The sequence below is a fragment of the Rattus norvegicus genome, chromosome 16 (assembly GCF_021556685.1).
Source record: "Rattus norvegicus strain SHRSP/BbbUtx chromosome 16, alternate assembly SHRSP_T2T, whole genome shotgun sequence".
NCBI classification, from domain to species: domain Eukaryota; kingdom Metazoa; phylum Chordata; class Mammalia; order Rodentia; family Muridae; genus Rattus; species Rattus norvegicus.
The window spans coordinates 66760764-66774967 of NC_141549.1; the positions used below are offsets into that span (position 1 = coordinate 66760764).

The following is a 14204-nucleotide window of genomic DNA, read 5'->3' on the forward strand; positions in this document are numbered from 1 at the left end:
TTTGAGAAAAAAAAAAATCAGTAAGATTGACAAACCCTTATCCAAATTAAAAGACACAGGAAAAGAATATCCAAACCAACATAATTGGAATGAAAGGGTGTACATAACAGACACTGAGAAAATCCTGAGAACCCTAAGGACATACTTTAGAAATATGTATTGCAGGGGTTGGGGATTTAGCTCAGTGGTAGAGCGCTTGCCTAGCAACCGCAAGGCCCTGGGTTCGGTCCCCAGCTCCGAAAAAAAAGAAAAAGAAAAAAGAAATATGTATTGCACCAAATTGGAAAATCCAAAAGTGGGGAAAGATGGTGTCTGTCTGTCTGTCTGTCTCTGTGCGCGAGCACGCGCGCGTGAGTGTGTGTGTATGTGCGTGCACAGGATGATGTGAATTTCAATACTGCCTAGAAGACCTTGTTTCAATCAGTCTGATCATTCTCAATATAGTTGTACTAATTTGTGGATATTTTTCTCCCATAATTAAAAAAGATATTTTTAATTACGTCTCTGAAATTAGTTTTCTGGAATTTCTCACATATTAATCACAATCTAGGCAAGCTATTTGATGGGGTGGGGCTTCCTGAACGTCTTAGGGTCTTTCAAGACTTCTGGCAGGCTGGAGAGGTGGCTCAGCAGGTGGACATGTGCTCCGGAACCTGACACAACCTGAATTCCATCCCCAGGCCCACATGGTGGGTGGAGAGCGCTGCCTCCTTCACAGGGTACTCTGCAATCCCCACATCCATTATACTCTAGAGTTATATGTGCACCGTGGTTATGTACAGCTGCACACAGACATGTGCATGCATAAATAAACAAATGTGATTAGAGTAAAAATGTTACATGACACTCTCAGCAATGCTTATCTTGACTGTTGTGATATTTTATATTTCCTTAATAAACCTTTTTAAGTACTTATACTCAAATATCTACCTTTATTCTCCGTGTTTCTTGTTTATATCTAAAACAAGCTCCTTGTTTATATCTAAAATCTAGTTCACTGGTTCTTCAGACTACTAAGCTTTTAAAAATTTTAAGTTACAGGGACTGGAGAAATGGTCAAGTAGTTAAAAGTACATGCTTGAACTACAGGGGGCTTTGGCTCCTGGTGCCTGTACCAAGCAGCTCAAAACTGCCTGTCACTCCCAATCCCAGGGTCTGTCTGGTCTGGGGGGTGGTACACGCATGTGTGGAGCAAACCTTACTCAGCCTTACCTTCATAACAAGGTAAAAATAAATGTTAGAGAAATTTACATTACAGTATTTTTTGCGCCCCCATTTTGTGTGTGTGTGTGTGTGTGTGTGTGTGTGTGTGTGTGTGTGTGTGTATGTGCGCGCATCTGTACCACAGTGGGTCAGAAGACAACTTTCTGGTGTTGGCTTTCTTCTTCCACACTGAGTTCCAGGGACTCAAACTAAGGTCATTAGGCTTCAGAAAAAAACATTTTTTTTTTCTGTAAAGAAAGGCTAAACCATCTTACTGGCCCTAAACATATTTTTATTTGATGATTCCACCATCTTTCTGTTTGTTTGCTTTCTGTTATTCAAGACGTGGTTTCCCTGTGTAGTTCTGGCTGTCCTGGAACCTGCTCTGTAGACCAGGGTGGCCTCAAATTCACAGTGATCCACTCTGCCTCCCAAGATTAAAAAAGTTTGTGCCACCACCAACTGGCAATTCTCCCATCTTCATTCTAGTAAACATGAACCTGTTCTTTTTTTCTGCACTGTGTTTATAACACTTTGTTTCCTACATTATATATGCGTGCAAATATCCCTCCATCCACCCATATATTATTTATTAATTTACTTAAGTTCATAGTCTTTGGAGTCTACCAGACATCTAGACCACTGAGCTACAATATAGAGGTCCAAAATCAATCTTCATTGCATATGAAATAAACCGATGCTCTATACAGATGCCAATCCCATTTCCAAGGGCAGTCTTTGCAATTTACCAGGAAAACCAGCTATCTACATGTGGAAGAACAAAGATGGACTAATCCCAAATGGGATCAAGATCTAAACAGGACCAATTATGAGAGCAAGGATGGGACCTTTCAGCAGGAATTAGGTCTTGACAGGTGTATCTTCCTGATGGGATTAGTGTCCCTGGAAAAAAACGATCCCATAGACCCCCTCTACACTTCTCCCCCCAAGGACACAATGTCAATGAGGAAGTGTCCCTCATCACACACCGGTTCTATCAGCAGCTTGGGCGGATTTCTCTAATGTCACAAGTTCTTTTAGAGTTGCCCCATTTGTGGTATTTCACTAAAGCACCCAAGGACATTCTCAAGCAGAGGCAGGGGCTTTTAAAAATTAGTCCTGTGGACAGGTGACACTGACCCTTATTCAGCAAGTCCACAATCAAAGGGATTACAAAACGGCTCATTCCAAAATACTAGTCTAAAACAGTGCTCCAGGCCAACAGGTAACTGATTGATTATTGGCTACCAAATGTTTGTTCCACCAGTGGGAGTGGTGGGGTCAAGGAGGGAAGTAACACAATGCTTCAGTGACGGAAGCCGGACACCAAGCTGCTCTACAGGGTCCAGAGGATAGCCCTGCAGGGCTCTCAGCAAGAGCCATCCATTAATGATATCCTTAGTGAACTCTGAGCTTATTTGGCCAATTGAAGCAGAAGTACCTGGTTGAGCATCAGATTCAACGTGCACACAGCCAGGATTACAGGCCATCTTACAATGTAAGTGTTACTGTAAACGTGAAAGTTACGTGTCGACCCTTGTATGCACATTTAAATCAAGTTCAATCATTTTGCAGCAACTAGTCTGTCCTTCATCCTCTTCCAAATCTTATGAGATCCGATCATATTGTCAATGTCTACAATTAGAACAACAATGACCTAAAGCTTGACTTACTATGCTTGCAGTTTTTACTGAAACAGCCCTCAGAATCTATCGGACTAGTTTCCATTTCTCCACTGTCTTGTTTACTTTGCCAGATATCAGGATCTTTTAGAAAAAGTATCAGGTGACTATCATGTCCTTGGAGAAATACACCTGTTAAATTCTACTTCTCTGGGAGGGCTTTACTGTCGCCCAGAGGCAAAGGCTTACAGGAAGAGCACAATAGTTCCAGTAGCTGACTCGAAGTTCTAAAAACAAAGGATAAAAAGAAAAGCCAGGTTGGGGATTTAGCTCAGTGGTAGAGCGCTTGCCTAGCAAGCGCAAGGCCCTGGGTTCGGTCCCCAGCTCCGAAAAAAAGAAAAGAAAAGAAAAAAAAAAAAAAAAAAAAAAAAAGAAAAGCCAACAGGAGGCTGGAGAGCAGGCTCACTGAACAAGGGGCCTGCTGTGCGAGCCTAGTGATGCGAGTTCTCTGCCTAGAACCCACAGAAAAGGAGAGTACGGACTCCACAAAGTTGTCCTCTCATCTCCACACATGTGCTGTGGCACGCATGCCCAAAGACCCACACTATGTGCACCCAAACCACAATAACACATAAAATTAGAAGATGAGTAAGCGTAACTCCTGAGAGAATGCTGCTTTGTTAGTAATCAGGGGTCAGGGAGGGGCCAAGTGTACTATGAGCTGGGGGAGGGGCAGTCGCTGTCCTTAGTTGTGTACCCACTGAAGACCCCAACGGATAGTTTCAAACACGAAGTCACACAGATAATTATCGTATGGTTACACTCAACAGGTCTCAACCAAATCAAACCAAACCCACAAAAACAAAAAAACCAACCAACTAACCAACCCCCAAACAACAATTGTTATTTTTCTATCTTCCATACAAAATACAGTCCCCCTTGTGAAATTAAGTATGTCCTGTGGTCAAATCTGTATGTTGAAGCCTAAGCACTGCTATTAACTGCTGTTAACGAGGTGGTTTCTATGAGATCTGTTTCCCTTTTCAAAAGACTTTACTTACGTGTATACAGTGGTGTGGGTGCCTGCTGCTATCACACCCCCTGGAACTGGAGTTTCACAGTTGTGAGCTGCCTGATGTCAAACTCATGTCCTCTCTCTCTGGAAGAGCCCCAGACTAATGTTATTTTAAAAGACATCTGGGGTTGGGGATTTAGCTCAGTGGTAGAGCGCTTGCCTAGCAAGCGCAAGGCCCTGGGGTTCAGTCCTCAGCTCCGAAAAAAAGAAAAAGAAAAAATAAATAAATAAAAGACATCTAAGGGAGCTAGGGAAGTCTACTCCCTATGTGAGGACACAGTGAAATGCTGTCTATGAAAAGCAAAGGCTGATGGGAAAAGGAATCAGTTGTTGCCTTAACTTTGGGTTTTCCAGCTATCTGACCTGTTACTTATGTAACTAAGACTGGCCTTGAACTCAAGACCTCCTGTTTCAAATACAAACCATCACGAAAGGCTAAGAAGTATATTTCTGTTGGTTATGAGTTACATAGTTTATGGGATATTACAGCAGCTTAAATTAATTTAGGTAGTACTCGATAAAGATTTACCATCAGGACAAGTATTTCACACTCTGAAAGTAGTCTATAGATGGTAACATACATTCCACATGTGTCTTCCTCTACTGAAAAACTGTAGTAATATGTAAAGTGAAGCCTTTGTGTCTGGCTTCGAGGGAAATGTTTCAGCAAAGATTCTGCTGTTTGCTGTAATCACCAGAGGCTGGGAATTGGTTTGAGACTATTTGAACCTTGAAGAAATGCTATCTCCCTGGACAGTCTAAACTCAGGTCTATGTGAGAACTTGCAGCTATACAAACCTTGATTATGGCTAGCCTTGGTCAAAGGGACTGATATTCTCACAGACAGCAAGGGCAAGATAACTCTGGAGGTTGGAACTTTTCCCAGCCCCAATTAGTTTTTGTATAATGAATGAAAAAAAGTAACTGGAGTCAGCCAGTCGGGGTCAGTCTTTTTTCCAAGAAAGAAGGCTGAATCCCTCTGCTCCTTCGGAAAATGAAGGCTTAATTTTAGTGAGCTTCTCTCTACTGTGACACCTACAACCAACATCAACCATTAAAAAATTCTTGCTAAATCAGAATGAATCACCTAAAAGGTTTTTTTTTTTGTTTTTTTGTTTTTTTTTTTTAAATCACAGAACTGTAAGTCACAATAGCAAAGTCATTACTTGAAATACTTACCATTCTTCAATGGTATCTACTGTCGTAGAGATATGATCAGGATTCAGTCTGTACACGAAAAACAGGAGCGGAGCATCTGTTTCAAAGAGAAAGAGATAGAATGTAGAAAACTGTGGTAAAATAGCTTCCTGCTAAGAAAGAACTAAAGTCCACATCGTTTGGTTCTTCCCCTCTGATTTCTGCCTCAACTCATTTTGTGTTCTGCGTATCGGATCTTAAATCTCTTTTCTTCCCCTCTTCCCTTCATACAGTGTCACCTGCTGGTGAGAATGCGCCATCAGCTCACCATTTATGCATGCGCCCTCTAATGAAGTGAAATGGCAGAATGGTGATGGATAGGCTTGCTTTAGTGTTTTACATACAGCAGACCCACTAAACACCAAGTACTGTTACCAATGTACCTAATTCACGGTGAACAGTTTCACACACGCTATGCATGCACACTTTTTGTGTATATCAACGCTTCCTTTTACCTTCTCATTAGCAAGAAGAGAAAGCACGAACCAAGAAAGCTAAAAGAACTGGCTTTATTCAACCGCAAGTTCAATTTCAGGTCCAGGCTTGCTTGCTACCTTAATCCGGAGTCTAAAGCCAGCACCCCATCCCAACCCAGGCCCTTCATATTATTCCTATATCACAGAAACATTAAAGAGCTGTGATTAGTTTCTATCCTTAAAGAGCTACGACAACCAGCTCTGAGCTACTGTGAAATAAGGCAATTCTGACTAAGGAATTCTTTTTTTTATTTTTTTATTTTTTTTTACTAAAAAGCTATCCATTCCTCAAGGAAATCTATTTTTATTAGTGCAGTAACTGACAAACTTTTAAGACTTACTGAAAATTCTAGAGTTTCTCTTCTCTCCAACTAAAACCACATGTTGTAGATCAACTTTAAGAGGAAAATATTGCTATGTATTTTAGACCGCTTTACTAGGATGCCTATGCCTTACTCAAGTATCAATGAAAAGAGACAGCTGGACAAACCTAACCTTGTAATACTACAGTAATAAGAAAGAGATTGGCACTTGAAAGCAAAATGCCGGGGTTGGGGATTTAGCTCAGCGGTAGAGCACTTGCCTAGCAAGCGCAAGGCCCTGGGTTCGGTCCCCAGCTCCGAAAAAAAACAAGAAAAAGAAAGCAAAATGCCAGGACAGGCACGATCGCCCATGTCTGTTTGCAGTTCCAGAAGTAGGACCAAGATAATCAGGAGTTCAAAGCCATCCTTGGCTATATGCCAAACTCAAGTGAGGGAGGACTGCCTAGGCTACACAAGATCCTGTCTCAAAAACAGAAAGAGAAATTAGTAGCAAAATACCAAAGAATTTGGGGATTAGGAGTACTGAGCAATTAGTAATGGGCAGGCCTCACGGTCATTCACAAAGGACACCGATAATGGTCTGAAGTACTCAGTATTAAATGTATGTGTGACACATAAAGGTAGCTTGATGGCCTTCCTTTTTTTTTTTTTTAAAGATTTGTTTATTTATTATATAGAAGTACACTGTAGCTGTCTAATCAGATCTCATTACAGATGGTTGTGAGCCACCATGTGGTTGCTGGGATTTGAACTCAGGACCTCTGGAAGAGCAGTTAGTGCTCTTAACCGCTGAGCCACGTCTCCAGCTCCGGCCTTCCCTTTTCCACAAACTTTTACATTCTTCATTTCCAAGTTGGGCCTGGAAGAGTTACTACCATAAGGAAAAGTGTCTGCCTGTCCCCAGTGTGACAGTGACCCAGGAATACTCTATCACAGAGTATCACAAGTGCATCAAAGGAGTGGGCTTCATGAAGCATGCTCGTTTACTCTTCAAAAAGATCTGAAAATTTGCCACCAAGGAAAAAACTTTCCAGATGTGTGCAACGATAGCACACAGTAGGGCCCAGCGCACACCAGATCGTGCACTATTGCACAGAAAATGTGAGAAGGATCCAGATCCACAAACGGCTCTTATACTGTGGGTAATCTGTACACCAGGAGCCTCTTTCAAAACTGTACGGTAACTAAGGACAGGAACTAGCCACTAAAGGTCATATAAAGTTGTCAGACTGGAATGGCAGAAGGACAAACAGAGCCCCTGGACAAGAAAGAGAGAAGTTACCTACCGGGACCCTGCTAAAATGACATGACATCAACTACACGTTGGAACAGGGTCCTGGTTTGATGTAATCTGTCCACAGAACTGTGGACAGACATTGAACAGTGCTGAGTGCCGTGGTGCACAGCTATAGTCTCACCTCTGCAGAGGCCGAGGCACCAGGATCGTGAGCACCAAGCAAGCCCAAGCTATTTCAAAATAAACAAAACCTACCACTGGATAAAAACACCCTCAATCCTGCAATGCCTTTTCCCTTTACTGTGTCTATTTCCCATTCCTTTTGCAAACTGTAGACAGAGAAAACCAGTAATACAGCACAGAGAAATGTTTAAGCGTGAACTTAGACGGGGAAAATGAAGTATAAGGCGGGAAGAGGAGAAGTAGAGGAGGGCGTCACCTTGGTACATGTAAAGTGCAGAGCAGATTCCGTTTCGATACAACTATTTAGGTCTAGGAGATGCAATCCAGTTTGTTTTTTTTAAAGATTTATTTATTTTGTTTATGAGTACACTGTTGTTGTCTTCAGACACACCAGAAGAGGGCACTGGATCCCATTACAGAAGGCTGTGAGCCACCATGTGGTTGCTGGGAATTGAACTCAGGATCTCAGGAAGAGCAGTTGGTGCTCTTAACCGCTGAGCCATCTCTCCAGCCCGCAACCCAATTTTTAAATAAATCTTTTGTCAAATAAAAGAAACCACATTAACCTTTTGCAGCAGGGTATTTGATTACGCTGTGAACCCCAGAGATGGTTATTTACTAAAAAACCCTGTTTCTAGTTGTGGTGTGGCTTATCCCTTAGCACACACATCATTTAATCCCCCTGGCTGGAATACAGACATGCCCTTACTATATACAGCTTTAACCCAAACGATGAAGGTAAAGGGAGTTGGTAGAAGGAAGCAGCCATGTGATAAAGTGACAAACCAGAGAAATACTTGACAGAGTAAGATATGCCCAACTCTCAGGAGGAGAGAGAGGAAAGGGAGCAGCAGCACAGAGACGAGAAGAGGAGGCAGTTCTCCTGGGGCAGTTGTACAGAGAACAAGTTAGAGAATGGGGAGCTAGAAGATCAGAACAGCTTGACAGATTTGAGGCCCAGCAGAGCAATTCAAGAGAAGCCAAGAGAGAAGCCACACTGAACTCAGTCATCCTGGAGAGGAGTTTGAGCCAGAGCAGCTGAGCTGACCAGATCAGAAAGAACTAGGAAGGGTGAGCTTATTCAGCAGGAGGTCTCAGAGGCTGAGAACACTCTAGGCCTAGATGAGATTGTAGGGAGACTCGAAGCTTCCAGGACAAGGGCTAGGTTAGCACACTGACGCAGTGAGTGTCAGAGAGGACAACTGAATCAGGCGAATATAAGTTACTTTGTTGTAAAAGAGAAATTTGAAATTTGTGAGATTTCAGGAAATAGAAAAAAGAAATTCGTGCCTTTGAAATCTACAAAGGCACAAAATTTGAGGAGAATGCTATGGGGGGTGGGTGTTAGGAATATAAATAAATAAGTCAGTGGCAGAGTGTTTGCCTAGCATATGTGAAGACCCAAGTTCAATTCCCAGCACCGTTTAAAGAAAGGTGATCTTGCAGATAGGTAAGGGCACTGTAAGCACCGGGACCTAAGAAGTGCCTTAGTTAATGAAATCTCCTGCATCAGGGAAACCATCTGTGGTCGGTTTAGACTAGTAAAAGCAGCTGTTTTCAGAGTTCCCCGAGTGGCAGCTTCAGCATCACCTGGGAACTCGGCTGTGATGTAAATCTACACAGATCTCCTGAACCTACAGGAGGGACCCAGCAATCTGTGTTCTGAAACCTTCTCCAGGTGACGGTGACCCAATGCTCAGATCTGCCAGTCTGAGAAAGTTCTGAAGAAAGCACCAAGACACCTAATGAGACCCCCCCCCCCCACACACACACCACTTCAGTGCTATCTGTCAGCCAGTGTTAGCATCGGGAAACAAACTTCACTTTCGGGTGCAATGCTACTAGAGGAAGAAACAAAACGAGGCAAGAGAAGGCCTTTGGATGAGTTCCCTACTCTCAAACAGCTACTCGTTCCCCATCTTGGAAAAGAAGTGCAGCCACACATCTCAACAACTGCTTGTTCACGCCACACGTGTAGTTATGCACATACAGAACACACAGGTAATGAGCTCTTTCTACTAACAGTAAATCCCTGCTTCACCCTCAGTCATTTCCATAACACGTAGTGGTTAAAAAGCTTCAACTTTGGTTTACAGTTTCATATACATGGAAGAGTTTCCCTTAAAATTTTTAGGGCAAGCTCTCCTTCAGGAATAAGCACCTAATTATGCAGGTCAACTGAGAACAAAGTTAAATGTAATTTGCATGCTTAAGATCTGTCCCAAGAGCCTAGGCTATGAGAAAGTGTCCTTTCAGTGCAGCTGCTTTCTACCGGGGGAGTAACTACCCTTAAGGGGCCTCCAAGGATTAGGACTCCCTGACTTTCTTTCCCTTTGGAGATTGTAACCTTTGGTAAAAACAGATCAAGTTCCACAGATGTAGAAGTCACCAGGCTTCAGAGAACTTGGAGAAAACAGCTAAGTCCAAAAATCACTCCTCTATGCCTTATTCTTCTCCAACCCTGCTGAACGGACAAATCCACCCAGCTCGACTGACATACAGCCAATTCCAAAACAAGAGCGATTCCCTAACGCTACCTACCTTTTACATATTGGCACCATTTTATTTGTGAGCCCAAGTATTAATGAAAACAGATGTGTTCCTCTAAGTTACTGGGTTAAGAACACAAAGAATAAATGAGGACCTTGAAATGTCACGTCTTTACCTTTCTTTTCCACAGATAGAAGCAGAGCTGGCTACTTGGTCAAGGTCCTAGACGTTACATGGTCTAGAAGAGCATAAGACACGAAGGCCTGCTGTGTTGCCGGGCTGTGAAGGGTGGAAACATGATCCGCTAACCATCAGAGCCCACACTACATTCTTTGCTCAGTAGATGCAAATTATACCGGAAAGGAACTGGGAATTACTGTAAAGGCACGGGGATAAGATTAGTGGCTAATTCCTCACGGTTATGACACTTTTTAGAAGACATTTGGGAAATACAAAGAAATAATCAGATGATTAAAGATAATGACTGAATTTTCAAGGGAATAATATAAAACTCCTGGAAGAAAAGAACAGTAACGAGAGTAGTTTATTTAATCTTTGTAGAAAGGGTATCAGGTATGAGGTATTCTCCTCAACAACAGAATTATTTCTGAAATCTGTCACATCTACGAACCCCATCATCACTTTAATCAGTGCAGAGTAACAACTGTGCAGGTGACAAGCTTCTAATGAGAGCTGACCAACCCAGAGGTGACCTTCCCTCCACTGCCTGCTTCCCGGTGAAATGTACTCCTTAGTTTGCCTTCAAAGCAGATCTTTAATCATCTTAGTTCTTTGTGTTTCCCTAGAGTTTTCTAAAGACTGTCATAACTGTGAGGAATTGCCCATTAATCTCATCTCTGAGCCTTTACAATTAATTCCCAGTTCCTCTTTAATATAATTTTAGTCCGCTGAGCCGAGAGCGGACTGTGTGGGCTCAGCTGATGAGCTCATCACCCTCCCACCCTTCACAGCCTTCAGGCAGCACAACAAAACCTTACCCTTACCCTATTCTGGACCTTTTAACTCCTAGGGCTTTGACCAAGTAGCTAGCTAGCCCTGGCTGAGCTCGGTCTGTCTCTGTCTCTCTAACAGGAAATTATCTTTCTCACTCACCTTTCAGTCTGCTGGAAAAAACAAACACCTGAGATGAGTGAACTAAGAACACGGAGGTGAGGTGTGGTCTTCCACACCCCATTTCTCGAAAAAGGGAAGGCCAAGCTGCCCTTGAACCCGCAATCTTTCTGCCTTGATCTTTTGAGTTTTGAAGTTAGATGTATACCCCCAAGTTTGCCTACAATACCTCACTCCCCACACCTGTGCAAAAGAAAAAAAAGTAATATTTAATTTTGTAATGAGTCAAGGCTTAGAAAAATCACTAACACAATTATTTCCTTAACTTATCAAATTCTGTATCTTTCTCAATAATGAAGTAGAATGATCGCTTAAAATTAAGTGAATTTAAATTTGAAAAGGTATCAGCCCACCATTTACCGATCTTTTTTCACAGCAGCGATAGTAACAGTGCCTCATTATCTAATCTAACATTTGCCTTAAGATTCTACCTGACTCCATTTCACAGCTAATAAAACTGAGGCACAGGTTCTACTGTTAACCTAAGTTGCTTCCTATTCCTTTACCAACTGTGGCTGTGCCTAACCCTACTCAAGATGGACAACTTAAATAAAAATACCATCGGGTGGGTCACTGGGCTTCGACTCCTCTCACCATTACTTTCCTTTTCTTTCTTTCTTTTTTTTTTTTTGTTGTTCTTTTTGTTTTTCGGAGCTGGGGACCGAACCCAGGGCCTTGCGCTTCCTAGGCAAGCGCTCTACAACTGAGCTAAATCCCCAACCCCCTCCTTTTACTTTTCTTACACAAGCAAACATTTTGTTTTTAATTTTATGAGAGCTGTCTGTCCTTGTTTTGATCAATTAATGACACAAAATTATAGTAACCCTCTCTATCTACTGAGAAACGCTTCTATCCTTTCTTTATGTAGTTCTCATTCATCATTCTTGCTAAGAACTTACATTAAAAGTTTGGTGAACTTGAAATGTCTTTTTTTTTTCTTTTTTCTTTTTTTTAGGAGCTGGGGACCGAACCCAGGGCCTTGCACTTGCTAGGCAAGCGCTCTACCACTGAGCTAAATCCCCAACCCCCTTGAAATGTCTTTTTAAGTCAGGTTTTCCCTGCCAGCCTCACAGAGAACACTGCCCCAGCAACACATTTGAGCTCAGCAGCTAAGAGCAGACTAACGGGAGCAGCAACAACTTGGCAGTCACAAGCCTAGCTAGGAACGCAGCTCTGACACTATCTAGCTGAACTGAAATGCCTTCTAAAACCAACCTCTTCTGCTTCAACTGCTCCTCAATGTGCTTTTGGTGGAGGGGATGGTCCTCAACCTTCCTAACGCTGAGACTCTAATACAGTTCCTCACGTTGTGGTGACCCCCACCCTCCCCGATCAAAAACTTATTTCATTGCTGCTTCGTAACTGTAATTTTGCTGCTGTTATGAATCGTAAATATTTTTTGGACACAGAGGTTTGCCAAAGAGATCATGACCCGCAGGTTGAGAACTAGTGCTTTATCGTCTATGGATAAAGCCATACATTTTACTTCAACAAAACCCAACACATTATCTTAATTAGAGGCCTTTCAAGTGTTGGGGCTCAGGAAATGGTACCCCATCTGTATGGCACCTGACTCTGAGTACTCTGAACCTGAGACTGAAAGGTTTCGTAAGGGAAGCTTCTTCCTGACCCTCCTCCTCTGACCTTTTCTCATGACCCAATTACCATCCTTTCTGCTCATTGAAAGCACTCCATCTTCCCTAGACTAAGTCACAAAAACCAGAAATCCAGTCTCCCAAAGCAAGGCACGAGGCTGAAGACAGTCACTTTCTCCCTTCTTTAAAGACCCCTATCCCAAGAGAAACAGGCTCTGCTGAGCTTTCCTGGCAACTTACCCATTGTCACTCTGTTGCTACAGCCAAATAAGAGCTTCCCTGGCTCTTTGCAATATAAAACTTTGATGCAGTCTGGTTAAACTCTCTTAAATGACAAAACGGATCGTTACAGCATCCCAACGCTTACAACAGGTGAGGAAAAGGGCCACCTTACCCAGAACCACATCAACCTAAGGGTCTAGACTGGAGGAAGACAATGGTTCCCGAAGACTTAACTAAAACAGTCATTCAGTCATTCTCATTTTAGTTTTGATGCTCCACTAGTGTTAACAAGCTCACGAAAGAAATGACATTTTAAGTTCACTGGCAAAAGATAATTCCCCCGCCCTCCTTGAGGTGTGTAAGAGAGAGTGTGTGTGTGTGTGCAGTTAGTTTCAGATTTGTATCCTGACAGCAACTAAACTCATCATTCCATCACTGTTCAGTTGGAGATATGGTAGGCTACACCTCTCAGAAATACCCGGAGAATAACAATATCTTTGTCTATCTTGTGGCTAACAGGCACTGAACAAGACTCTCTCCGTTTGCTGGGATGAGGATTCACTGTCTACCTCAATTAAGCTATACCAGTGAAAGCAGCCACATCAGCTTAGCCCAAGACTCAGGTGGCGGTGGCAGTAGTAACAGAGCCCCTCAGGAGCAGCTAGCATTCATTTCAAAGGGCAGCAATTACAAAGGCTTTACAGAGGTAGACTACACATTCCAAGGATACAGAATTGCTACCGGATTATCGGGGCAAGTCTTCATAGGCTAAGTTGCTTATTAAAACAATTTACTTGTGCATATGGTTTTAAATTGTTTGACTTTCCCTTAGTCCTTCTCGTACCTCCACCTTACCTACTAAAACCTAACTGTCACTATTACACTGATTTCTGACAAGCCTAACGCAGCATATACTAAACAAACTCAGCAAAGCTAAGAATTACAAAGCTAAGTCACCTCAGGAAAGCATTTTTAAACATGTCAACTCAACTGAACAAGAAGTCCACTGTTAATCAAAATAAGGATACTTTATAGATTTCAAGCAAAACTAACCACAAACACAGCACATTCAGGGACTGGAGAAATGATCAGATTTCTTTACACCTAACAGCACATTCAGGCACTTCAACAAGCACAGTGAAGTGAAGGTGAGTACAGTTGTAAAAGGGCTTTGGTACACTGTAAACTGTGGCAAGATTTATGGTACACGTTAAGGTGTGAGCTCTAGGATTAAACACTTCAGAGAAGGAAAACGAGTTACTTGTTTATGAAGCCTTCCTTAACAACTTCTTATCGAAGAATCCACACAGGTATTCAAGGTGTTTAAACACTTTCTCAGCAAATGTGATTACCTTTATGACCATGAAGGCTCAGACTTTTAAAGTGTCTGGGTTAACAGTTAAAAAAACGGGCTTTTGCTTTGAATCAAAACTTTTAAGGTGATCAAGGA

General features: G+C 42.3%; 2 protein-coding genes across 1 annotated transcript in view; one reads left to right on the forward strand and one right to left on the reverse strand.

Moving 5' to 3' along the window:
* Erich1 (glutamate-rich 1) overlaps window positions 1-14204 on the forward strand; it is a gene marked incomplete at its 5' end in the record, with an annotated part of 52793804 nt that overhangs the window by 35890204 nt on the left and 16889396 nt on the right.
* Tex15 (testis expressed 15, meiosis and synapsis associated) overlaps window positions 1-14204 on the reverse strand; it is a 59949-nt gene that overhangs the window by 44589 nt on the left and 1156 nt on the right. The window contains 1 exon segment of the mRNA NM_001106087.2: window positions 5080-5155. The gene's annotated coding sequence lies outside the window, so the exon portion shown is untranslated.